The following is a 10,758-nucleotide window of genomic DNA, read 5'->3' as shown; positions in this document are numbered from 1 at the left end:
TTCAGGATGGGGAACTTGTGTACACCCATGGTGGATTCATGTTGATGTATGGCAAAACCAACACAATATTGTAAAGTAATTAGCCTCCAATTAAAATAAATAAATTTATATTAAAAAAAAAAAGCAAAAAGAGCCACTCTCAGAAAAACAGTAAGTCAGATTTTAAAGGAAGAAACTGTCTACTGGTTCATTCCCTGCCCTGGGAAAATCTAGGAGCTTTCCTGGTCATGAGTTCGAAGTGATCTCCCTGTAACAATTTCTTTTTTAATGCTTGTATCAATTTGAGTTGGGTTTTCTTACGTGAAATAACAGAAGACCTATTATTTTTTCCACTTAAAAAAATTGTTTTATTTGTCCCAAGTGGGTGTGTGCTCAGTTGTCCAGTTGTGTCTGACTCTTTGTGACCCCGTGGACTGTAGACCACCAGGTTTTTCTGTCCATGGAATTTTCCAGGCAAGAATACTGGAGTGGGTTGCCATTTCCTACCCCAGGGGATCTTCCTGACCCAGGGATCAAACCCACATCTCCTGTGTCTCCTGCATTGGCAAGTGGATACTTTACCACTGCACCACCCGGGAATCCCATCCCAAGTGGGTACCATTTTTTAATAAATATAGTTATTACAAATGTTTATAAACACTTCTGTAAATGGATTACTGAAAAGCTATCATGCTCATTCCTTGAAATAACTCTTCTCAAAGTATCCTGCATATACAACTCTTATGAACATCTTTATTATGTGTGTTTTTAAACACTTCTTCAAATGCATTACAGAACAGCTTTCACATCCATTTCCTGAAATAACACTCTTGTCAAAGTAGCTGCACAGAACATGGGAGAGTCCTATCTAATACAGCATGTGACACAATGTTTGGTACATAGCAGCAGCTCTCTGACAAGTGATCACATTATCATTGCTGTTGCTATAAGTGCCAGTCCATGAAAATCATACCCCCAGCCTCTTTGGAAACTCAGTGGTTAATGTGGTCCTCAGAGAGATTGGTTTGGGGTGGGTGATAAATCCTGGCCTTAAATTCAATCCTTGATACTGGTTCTACCTACAAAATTCACCTGTTCCTACTTCTTGCTTTCCTATTCATTCATTCATCCATCCATTCATCCATTCAATATGCCTTCAACTAGGCATATATATATATATCCATTCAACTAGGAAAAAAAGAGTTTCCTGTTAGTAAAATCATCTAAAAACAGGACAAAGGGATTCTTCAGCCTCCTTGAAGCAGCCTGCAGTAGAAGAGAGAATGGATCTGTTGTTGGCATCCTCTGAAGGAAGACTTGTTAGATCCCTGCCTTAGTCTTCTCACTGTTGACAGTGCTTACATGGACCATTCCTGTATGTCTGCAGCTAATGGGTATTTTACAGGCCTGAGCAGATCCATGTCCTTTCTGACCCTGCCTGACCTCACACCAGCTTCCTGGCCCCTCTGCCTTTTGCCTAACTTAATTACCTGTAACAGCTGCTGCCTCATTCCCTGGTGCTCCTGAAATTGGGTCTGACTTCTAGCTGGCTTCATGCTTGCAGAGATCCAAAGGGCTGGAAGAAAATCTGCATGTCTTTGTGGGGGCGTTTTCCCTGATAGCGTGACCTCTTTGAGTTGCAGAGTATCTTTTTCATAATCCTTGCCATGAGCAGTGGCGTTTTCTGCTATCTGAGCTCACCACTGCCAGACAGAGTTGGAGACACAGTACACATCACATAAGGAAATGTATCCTTGGATATGGATCACTTTCGTCAGGCAGAGAACCAAAACACTGCTCATTCTGCCTCTCCTGAGACTCACAGCCACGGAAGCACAGATTGCAGGGAGAAATTAAGCAGCTGCATTCATTTGCTAGAAAAATGTCCCAGCAAAGGCATTGGGCAAGGAGTGGCCCCAGGACTGTGCATGCCGCCGCAGCTGTCATCACTCAGCCTACGGGGCTGAGGCCTTTTATCAGGGCTCTGTCAGCGGACTTGGCGTGAGGTGTTGCTGGGGGCTGCCAGGGGGTGGGACAAGGGAACCAGGGAGAAGCAAGTACTCTTGGGCCTGGGACTGTGGGTTCCTGCTGACCCGAGGCCATTCTCAGGACAGGAGAATGTTCTCCTTACAAGAGGGGGGCCAGGGCTCGAGGATCCCAGGTAGGTCAGAGAGGGGAGAGCTGTTTGCTTGAAGCAGTCTGAGGTCATGTGGCCAGGGTGGAGAATCAAAACCATCCCCCAAACAAGCAGCTTCATCGGAATGGAATAAAGTTTGAAAACGGATCAAGGAGACTGGTGGAAAAGGAAGGATGTGAACAGCAAGTTTAGGATGAAGTCTCCCTTCCCTGTGGGGCTTGTGTGATTCTGGGGGTGGATGTGAGGCCTTCAGGTAGTTGTACAGGGTGCATGAATGGAAGGCTGAGTCTGGAATCTGCCCGCTCTCTACTTTTGATGTGTGAGCAGGGATGGCCGAGAAGGATCAGAGGAAACAGCAAAACGACCGTTGCCCAAAGAAGCCACAACAGCAAACAAGGCTAGTCTTTTGCCTTGCGCAGTCTATCGAATGTCCAGGTGGGCAGGAGCCACTGAGGGGCCACACTAGGGGGCCAGATCTCTGGCCCTGGCCCGACCAAGGTTTTAAACTAAACTCTTTCTGTCTGTAAACCTAGATAGCTAGCACTCTAAACCAGTAGGGGTAAACCATCTGCCGATTTGTAATCTGGGGGCTTTAGTCTAAGCTTGGAAAAGTTGAATGCACTGACCATAGACCAGACACCGGGTCTGGGAGACAAAAAATGTTTCCACTGTTCAATCAAGCTGAAGAAGGAGGTTCAAGCAGCTGATTTCCACTGCACCATTTGTCAGAAAAACAAAAGAGAAGATGGTTCTTTGAAACCACAGCGTCTTCAAGGATGGTGAATTTTATTAAAGAAAAAAGACCTATAAAGTCAAGGCCTCTGTTGGAACAGTAATACGAGCTATTTGTTCAGCGGAGCCCTTTGAAGTGTTTGCTTGGAGATGGGCCTGGGGTGACTTGGGAAAGGGAGTACAGAATGGCTCATCTCAAATCAGAGAGGAGAATTTGGATCCGGGGGTGGTGATGACTGGCAAGAGGGGAGAGGAGAAGGAGGGAGACACCCAGGCAAGGCCAAGATGTCTGGGCTGGAAGTGGTCATGAGATATGCCTGGTGCCAGGCATCTGAAGGACCTTTGAGAACAGCCGTCCACACGCACGTCAGCTGCTGTAGGGCAGCCCTGTAACATCTCCCCACAGCAGTCTCATTTTCACAATTGCTTCTCAGAGTCACGAGTGAAGGGGCTGGTCCTGGGTGAATCACACAAAACGATTTGCTGGGAATTCAAGTTCTGAGAGGCTCAACGGCTACCAAGCCGGCACTTCCTCAGCGAAGCGACTAGCGAGTTGTGGGAACACTGACCTTGATATTTGTCCAGGGAGGTGCTGGGCTTTATCCCAAACCACGCAACTGGAGACTCTGCTCATTTTCCATTTCTGAATTGCTCACAGCTCAATGAAGTCATAGACTTTGAAGAGTTAGAGAGTTATTTAGCAGAAATGAGTAGTGATCTTGGAAGAGGTTTGATGAGTTTGAATTGTGCTTAAATTTTCTATGACTGCTGCTGGGATCTTAGGAAAGGCGTTCCATATAGTTCAGTAATTTCCCAGAAAAACTGGTTTCCTTAGTTATGAACATTAAACAGATGTAATGTAAACGCGCTAATGCATTTTGCATCCGGTGCACGGACCATCGAGTTGGTAGCAGAACTTCAGCGTGGAACTCTGCCGAAGGGCATGCTGGGATTGAAATCCTGGCTGAGCTCCACTCCCCCGACCGCCAGCCAAGCACCCCCTAGTGGGGCTACATCGGCTGGGGAGGAAGGGACGCCTTTTTCTAATGTGCCTGATGAAAGGGGGCGCCTTTTCCTGAATTCACACAGGGGAGGCCTTTAAGTAGGCGATTGAAAAACTGCACGATGTGGGCATCACTGTCTCCCTTTGGCTTTTCAGGACGGATATCCCTGTGCAGGTGCCCGCATTGAGAGAGGCCAGGGGGAACTTGGATGTGCCTCGGTATGAATTCTTGTGTATTGGTCGGTTCCCAGTTGGCTTGGGAAACTTTAAAAATATTTAGCAAACTTGTTATTTAACTCTGAATGGCAGACCATTAGATATCCCTGAATTAGCACGAGCTTGCTTTATCAATGCATTACGTTTCCAAGAGCTTAAAGATAAAAATGTATTATGCCCACGTGGCGGTCTCAAGGTCTTTAGAGTTTTGCAGGTGAGTAGGTGCCAGTGGACACTTGGCTGTAAGCTCCACGAGGGGCTGGGCCTGGTTCTTTCATGTTCAGTGCTGCACATCCTGCTTTTAGTACAATGCTTGCCATCGAGTATGTAATCAATAAATACATTTGAATTGAAGGATGCATAAATGGTGCCCCATGGAAGTAGATCAGAGCAGAGGAGAAAAGATAAACTTCACATACTGGCTGATCAAGTGAAATCCACATTTATTTGGAGCACAGCTTAATCCCTTCTTTAAAGGGACTTTTCAGGGAGCTGGGTTTGCATTAGTAGTAGTGAAGGAGGAAACAGAACAGGCTCTTTCTGAAAGCAGGATTCCATCTTGGGCAGAACTGTGGACTTTCAGCTATATGTCCAGTATCTATGGAAACGACATTCCAACTGGAAAACTAGACCCCCTCAGATGGAAGAGCCCCAGGGCTTGTACCTAGACTCTCCATGCCTAAAAGAATACCCTAATTATCTGTGTAACCGAATAGAATCATAAATACTATTATGCTTATTGGGGTATGACTACAGGCCTACTGATAACTGTCCACTGTTAACTACCTAGGCTTAAGGCGTACGAATCACAGGTTTAAGGCATGCAAATCATGGGTTAACTTTGATTGTATCTTTCTTTTCCTTTGTTCATACTAGTTTCAGAGAATTTCAGGAGGTGGGTTTGAGCATGTACACTTAGGGTATATAAGGTTTTCACAAAAACTGGTCGGGGTCCTTGTCTAAGAGGAGATTCTGCCTTGGGCCCGCTGGTATAATAAACTGCACTCCACTATCTGCATTGTCCTTCTGAGTGAGTTTGTTTCCCTAATGCGTGGCTACAACATTAGAGCTAAGAGTAAGGTTTTATAAAATTACATGTTTTGAAGTATTTAGCTCTGAGCATCAAAGTGTCTTTACTGATGTTAGAGTTGTCTGAGAAATGTGTGACTAGGGCATTCAGTATTTTATTTATCAGATTTTATTGAGTATCTGCTGCGGTCCATGGGATTGCAAAGAGTCAGACACGACTTAGTGACTGAACAACAATTGAGTATCTACTGTGCCCAGCGCTAGGGAGATGCAGATGTCCAAGGCAGAGTTTCCGCCCTCACACTGCACACTGGGGTAGCAGAGGAATGGGCACTAGAACAGATGTTTCCAGTAATGGGTGTCTAGTGCCAGGGCAGAAACGCCCAGGGTTCCATGTGAACAAACAGGAAGCACATCTTACCCAGCTTGAATGGAAGGAGGGACGGCCTCCTGGAGGAAGTGGCTTCTTTGAATCCCTCTCAACATGGTTCCTTTGAATTGAGTGGGCTGTGGCTTTCCTATTCACTCAGTCTTCAGAGGTGTAGTCCCACTAGAGGTTCTGCCTGGGGCCAACACTGATTCTTCTGCAGCTGCTACTTGACCCACTGTGGAGGAGACCAGAATTATACCTACGTGTTTTCCTCCCAAAAGATGCAAAATTTGTTGAACAGAGCCTTGTACATAGGGATTTCTGAGTTAAAAATAATATCCACTTATTTAAATGTTCTAGCCATAATGTTTTCTGATTCTGAGTTGGCCATATTCTCAGATTAAGACATCTGATTTGATGTTGTGAAGCTTAGAATCCCAGGGACTGGGGAGCCTGGTGGGCTGCCGTCTCTGGGGTCACACAGAGTCGGACATGACTGAAGCGACTTAGCAGCAGCAGCAGCAGCTTAGAATTTTCCTTTCCAGAATAAAAATTCAAATAACTTGTGTTCCATTTCTTAGTGTTTAATTTTGAGATTAATAACAGGTCAACATTACCAAAAAAATGGGACCCTCTCTCCTAGCTGATGGTAGCAAAATAAAGAGCAAAAAATAGGTTTGGGTTTAGAAAGTATCTAACAGTTGAGTAACAATGGTCTCATTTTAAATAGAGTTCACAATACATATATAATTATGTGTTGCATACACCCACATCCTGTTCTCACTAAGGATGAATTTTGGAGGGGAGCAAATTTAAATTTATCGGTTATTAAAATGAGAGGCTAATAATACTCTCATTTATAGCAGGTGGTACTCAAGGCACTTATTGGTTGGTTCATAGAGAGCTTGGCTGCTTGGAGAGGTGGGACTGTGGTCACTAGCTGAAGTGGGAAAATAAGACATGATGGTTTACAAAGAATCCAGCTACTTAGAAAACATCTCCATTGGGATGATTTGCACATTTCAAACTCAACCTTAAACCTAAACCCATCTTTTTCTCTCTTAAGCCTACTTTGCCTCTTGTGCCCCTATCCTGGCAAAGGGTATCACCATCAATCCAGTTGCCCCAAGTAGAAGCTTTGATATTTTCCTTTATTTCTCTCATTTCTTCTTCTTGCCCCTCATTCCTTATTTCTAATCAGCTTTCAAATGCTGTGGGCTCTACCTTTTATATATTACTTGAATGCATCCAGTTTTCTCCATCCCTATGACACTTCTCTATCTCAGACCTTCATCAGCTCTCACCTGGCTTTTGCTGGCAGGTAGCAGCCTTTCTCGGAGAAGGCAATGGCACCCCACTCCAGTACTCTTGCCTGGAAAATCCCATGGATGGAGGAGCCTGGAAGGCTGCAGTCCATGGGGTCACTAAGAGTCGGACACGACTGAGCGACTTCACTTTCACTTTTCACTTTCATGCACTGGAGAAGGAAATGGCAACCCACTCCAGTATTCTTGCCTGGAGAATCCCAGGGACGGGGGAGCCTGGTGGGCTGCCATCTACAGGGTCGCACGCAGTTGGACACAACTGAAGTGACTTAGTAGTAGTAGTAGCAGCCTTTCTGATTTCCCCACCTCCCCTCTTACCTCACTCCAAACCCGCCCCCCCACCACATCCAGAGCTGATCTTTCTTTTTAAAAAACAGTTATTTATTTCCTTGGTTGCATTGGATCTTAGTTGTTGCATCACGTGGGATCTTTTGTTGTGGCGCACAGGCTCTCTAGTTGTGGCACGAGGGCTCAGTAGCTGTGGTGCATGGGCTTAGTTGCTCCACAGCATGTGGGCTCTTAGTTCCCTGACCAGGGACCAAACCTGCATTCCCTGAATTGCAAGATGGATTCTTAACCAGTGGACCATCAGGGAAGTCCCGAGAGCTGATCTTCTTAAAGTGCTTGTCTTATTGTCCCTCACTTGCTTAAAACCCTTCCGTGGTCCTAAACTATCACCCAGACAATGTCCAGGATCTTGTGGCTCACAGAGCCCTGCAGGAACAGGCCCTAGGGATCTCGCCAGTTTTGCCTGTTGTCACCTTAACTTCTACACCACAGTCACCCTCCTTCAGTTCTTCAAAGACTCCTGGCTCCCTCTTGCCTTGAGGCTTTTCCTCAAGTTCTTGCCTATGTTTGAAATGCTTACAATCTCCTACTTGTCTTTCAGATTTCACCTCAAACATGACTTCCTCCCTGAAAGCTTTCTCTTCTTCAGGTCCTCGTCCAGTTTCCCTAATATAGGCTTCCACGCCTGTGTCAGGGAATCCCAGATGTGAAAGATCCATCATGGCCTTTTTTTGTGTTTTCACTGCTTGTCACTTGAAGGTGGGACTCTCTGTCTCAGTGTTATATTTCCAGTCATTACCATGTGGCTGGTGCTCAGTCAATGCTGTGTCTAGATCCTGGGGTCCAAAAGGGATGATTGCTGGCAAAAAGATTGGATAGCAAAATATATTATGATTTTTAAAAATTTAAAGGAATTTTGTTCCTAACTCTGTCTCTATTCATTGCAGCTCTGTCCTCCAAATGCCATAAAGTTTTAACGAGCGTGTATAATGGGACAACCTGTGATGGTAGAAAAAGCCCGACTCAGGCAATGTTTGTTGAACTCTTGTGACATTCCAGGCTGTGTCTTAAGCACAATATACATATTAATTTAATCCTTAGAACAGTTCTATTGAGTAAGTACTATTAATTTCATTTGGCACATGAGACACAGAGAATCAGGTCCTGGTTCAAATCCATGCTCTGTCTCTTACTAGCTGCGTGACCTTGGGCAAATGACCTCTCCTTCTGAACTCTCACAGCCTGAACTACAAAATGGAAAAAACACTTGCTAACTACTTGATTTCAGTTTTTCATTTTCTTACACACCACACGTATTACACATTGGCCTTCTGTAGCTCAGTTCTGAAGGCCACCAGTACACTGGTGTATATCAGTACACAAAAGAATGTGAGCTAAGGCATGGGGATGTTCCAGTCCACCAGCGGTCAGTACAGTTTTAGCAGCATAGCCAGTATGTTTGTTCAATTAAATATTTTATTGAAATTATTCCTTTTATATTATAAAATGTGTGGAAAATGAAAATAAAAGTTCTGATGCTAGTGATTAATAAGTAGCAACTGTTCTGTACTTTGTCAGTTTTTAAACTATGATCTCTTAGCTTTCAAACTCACTCTTCTATATTCTGCTTTGTGATGCAGGGGCTGGGACTGTGCAAGCCACATTTTTTCTTGGCCAGCTGCTTCCTTTTAGGTTCTGTCCATAAGGGATGTTAGGGAGACTGCAGGGCTAGATGAGGAAGAAGAGACATTTTCATCTTTGCTTCTGGTTTATTTCTGGCTGGCATCCTGTTCCTGTTGTCAGCATCCAGCAATGCTGCTCCTTCACTCTAGCAAAGGTAGTTCATTCCAGAAATAGTTTGTTACAGGTTGAGTTGTGTTCCCCCAAATGCATATGCTATAGTCCTTGCCCCCAGAGCCTCAGAATATGACCCTATTTGGAGATGGGGTCTTTACAGAGGTATTCAGGTTAACACAAGGGTGGGCCTTAATTCAATATGACTGATGTGCTTATAAGAAGAGGAAATTTGGACACAAAAATATACATAAAGGGAAAACAATGTGAAGAGACACAAGAAGACCATCTATAAGCCAAGGACAGGGGCCTTGAACAGAGTCTTCCTTCACAGAGCTTTCAGAAGGAGCCCACCCAGTCAACAGCTTGATTTTGGACTTCTAGCCTCCAGAATGTGAGACAATACATTTCTGTTAAGTTACCCAGTTTGTGGTGCTTTGCTATGGCAAGCCTAGCAAGTAACATACAGTTCAGTCCAGTTTGAAGCTTTGCCAACTTGCAAAGCCAACATGGTGTCCCTGCAGAGATACCAGCACTGCTGGCTGGCCCTGCTTCCTCTGAAGTCTGGGTCCCAGTCCACTGGGACTCACCTCCAAACCCTTAGTCATCTAGTGTTGGTCGCTCAAGTCATGTCTCACTCTTTGTGACCCCATGGACTACAGCCCACCAGGCTCCTCTGTCCTAGGAATTCTCCAGGCAAGAATACTGAAGTGGGTTGCCAGTTCCTCCTCCAGGGGATCTTCCTAAATTTGAATAATCCCAACCTCTTCCCTTGGTTATTCCAGCCTAGGAACTGCTTTCTGCTGTTGCTTCCTCTCTGAGTTTAATAATCTCTTTTTGCCTTTAGTTAGCAATTCTTTATTATCTAGTTAAACATTCCTTATATTAAATTCTTTCTGTTAAAATGACTGGAGCCTTCTGGGCATGACCCTGGCTGCCTACCTGGGGAGGTGGGGCTGCTGCCTCAGTGGGTCTGGTAGGCTGTGCATCAAACCAAAGAGTGCTATTCTCGAGACTTACAATCTAATGGAATTTGCCTTGTTGGGTTGTGATTTCTGGGGGGATGTATCACCCCTTCCTTCTTTCTTATTCTCCTTTTTGGAATGGAAAAGCCTGTCTCACCGTTGTATTTGGAAGCACTTAACTTGCCTGGTTTTACAGGTTCATCGCTGGAGAGATGTTTTGCCTCAGGACGAATCCTACCTCTAGTCTTACCTACCTCTGATTTTGATATTGAGAGTTTGGACTTTAGACTTTAAAATTGATGCTAGAATGAGTTAATGCTTTGGGAGCTGAGGGGATGGAAAGAATGTATTTCTCATGCAATAAGGACATGGACTGGGGGGGGTTGGGCAGGGGTGGAACACTATGGACAGAATTGCACCCCCACAAAATTCATATGTTGAAACCTCTAATCCCCAATGAGACTCTCACAGAGTGTATGACAGAAAGATCCTTCCTGGCATAACCCTGTATTAGGTGCCTCGAATACAGTATCTCAGACTGTATTAGGCACCTCTCCTCCAGTGACAGAGACAAGAATCATAGAACTCACAAAGTTAATACAACTGCAGAGTCGGACATGACTGAGCAACTGAGCACTCAGCACTCAGAGACAAAGATGGCAACTTTTGAAGCAAACGGAGTGTGGACTTTGTTTTCTCATTTGAATATACATTGACTTAAGCCCATTTGCTGAGAGTTTAGTTGCTAAGGAAAAGCACTAAATTGAGGAACAGAATAAAATGTTGAAAATATATGAAGATCGGATCTAAAAAGCTTCATGTAACTTCGAATGTCTGATTTTCTCACAGTAACCTGCATGTTTCGCACACTCCTTAGAGATTTTCTGTTCTCATGTTGGTCTCCTTAGACTGGGAGCTCC

This window comes from Bos grunniens, chromosome 1, assembly GCF_055505025.1.
Source record: "Bos grunniens cultivar Pamir isolate PY7600 chromosome 1, Bosgru_T2T1.0, whole genome shotgun sequence".
NCBI classification, from domain to species: domain Eukaryota; kingdom Metazoa; phylum Chordata; class Mammalia; order Artiodactyla; family Bovidae; genus Bos; species Bos grunniens.
Note: the sequence above shows the minus strand (reverse complement) of the source record.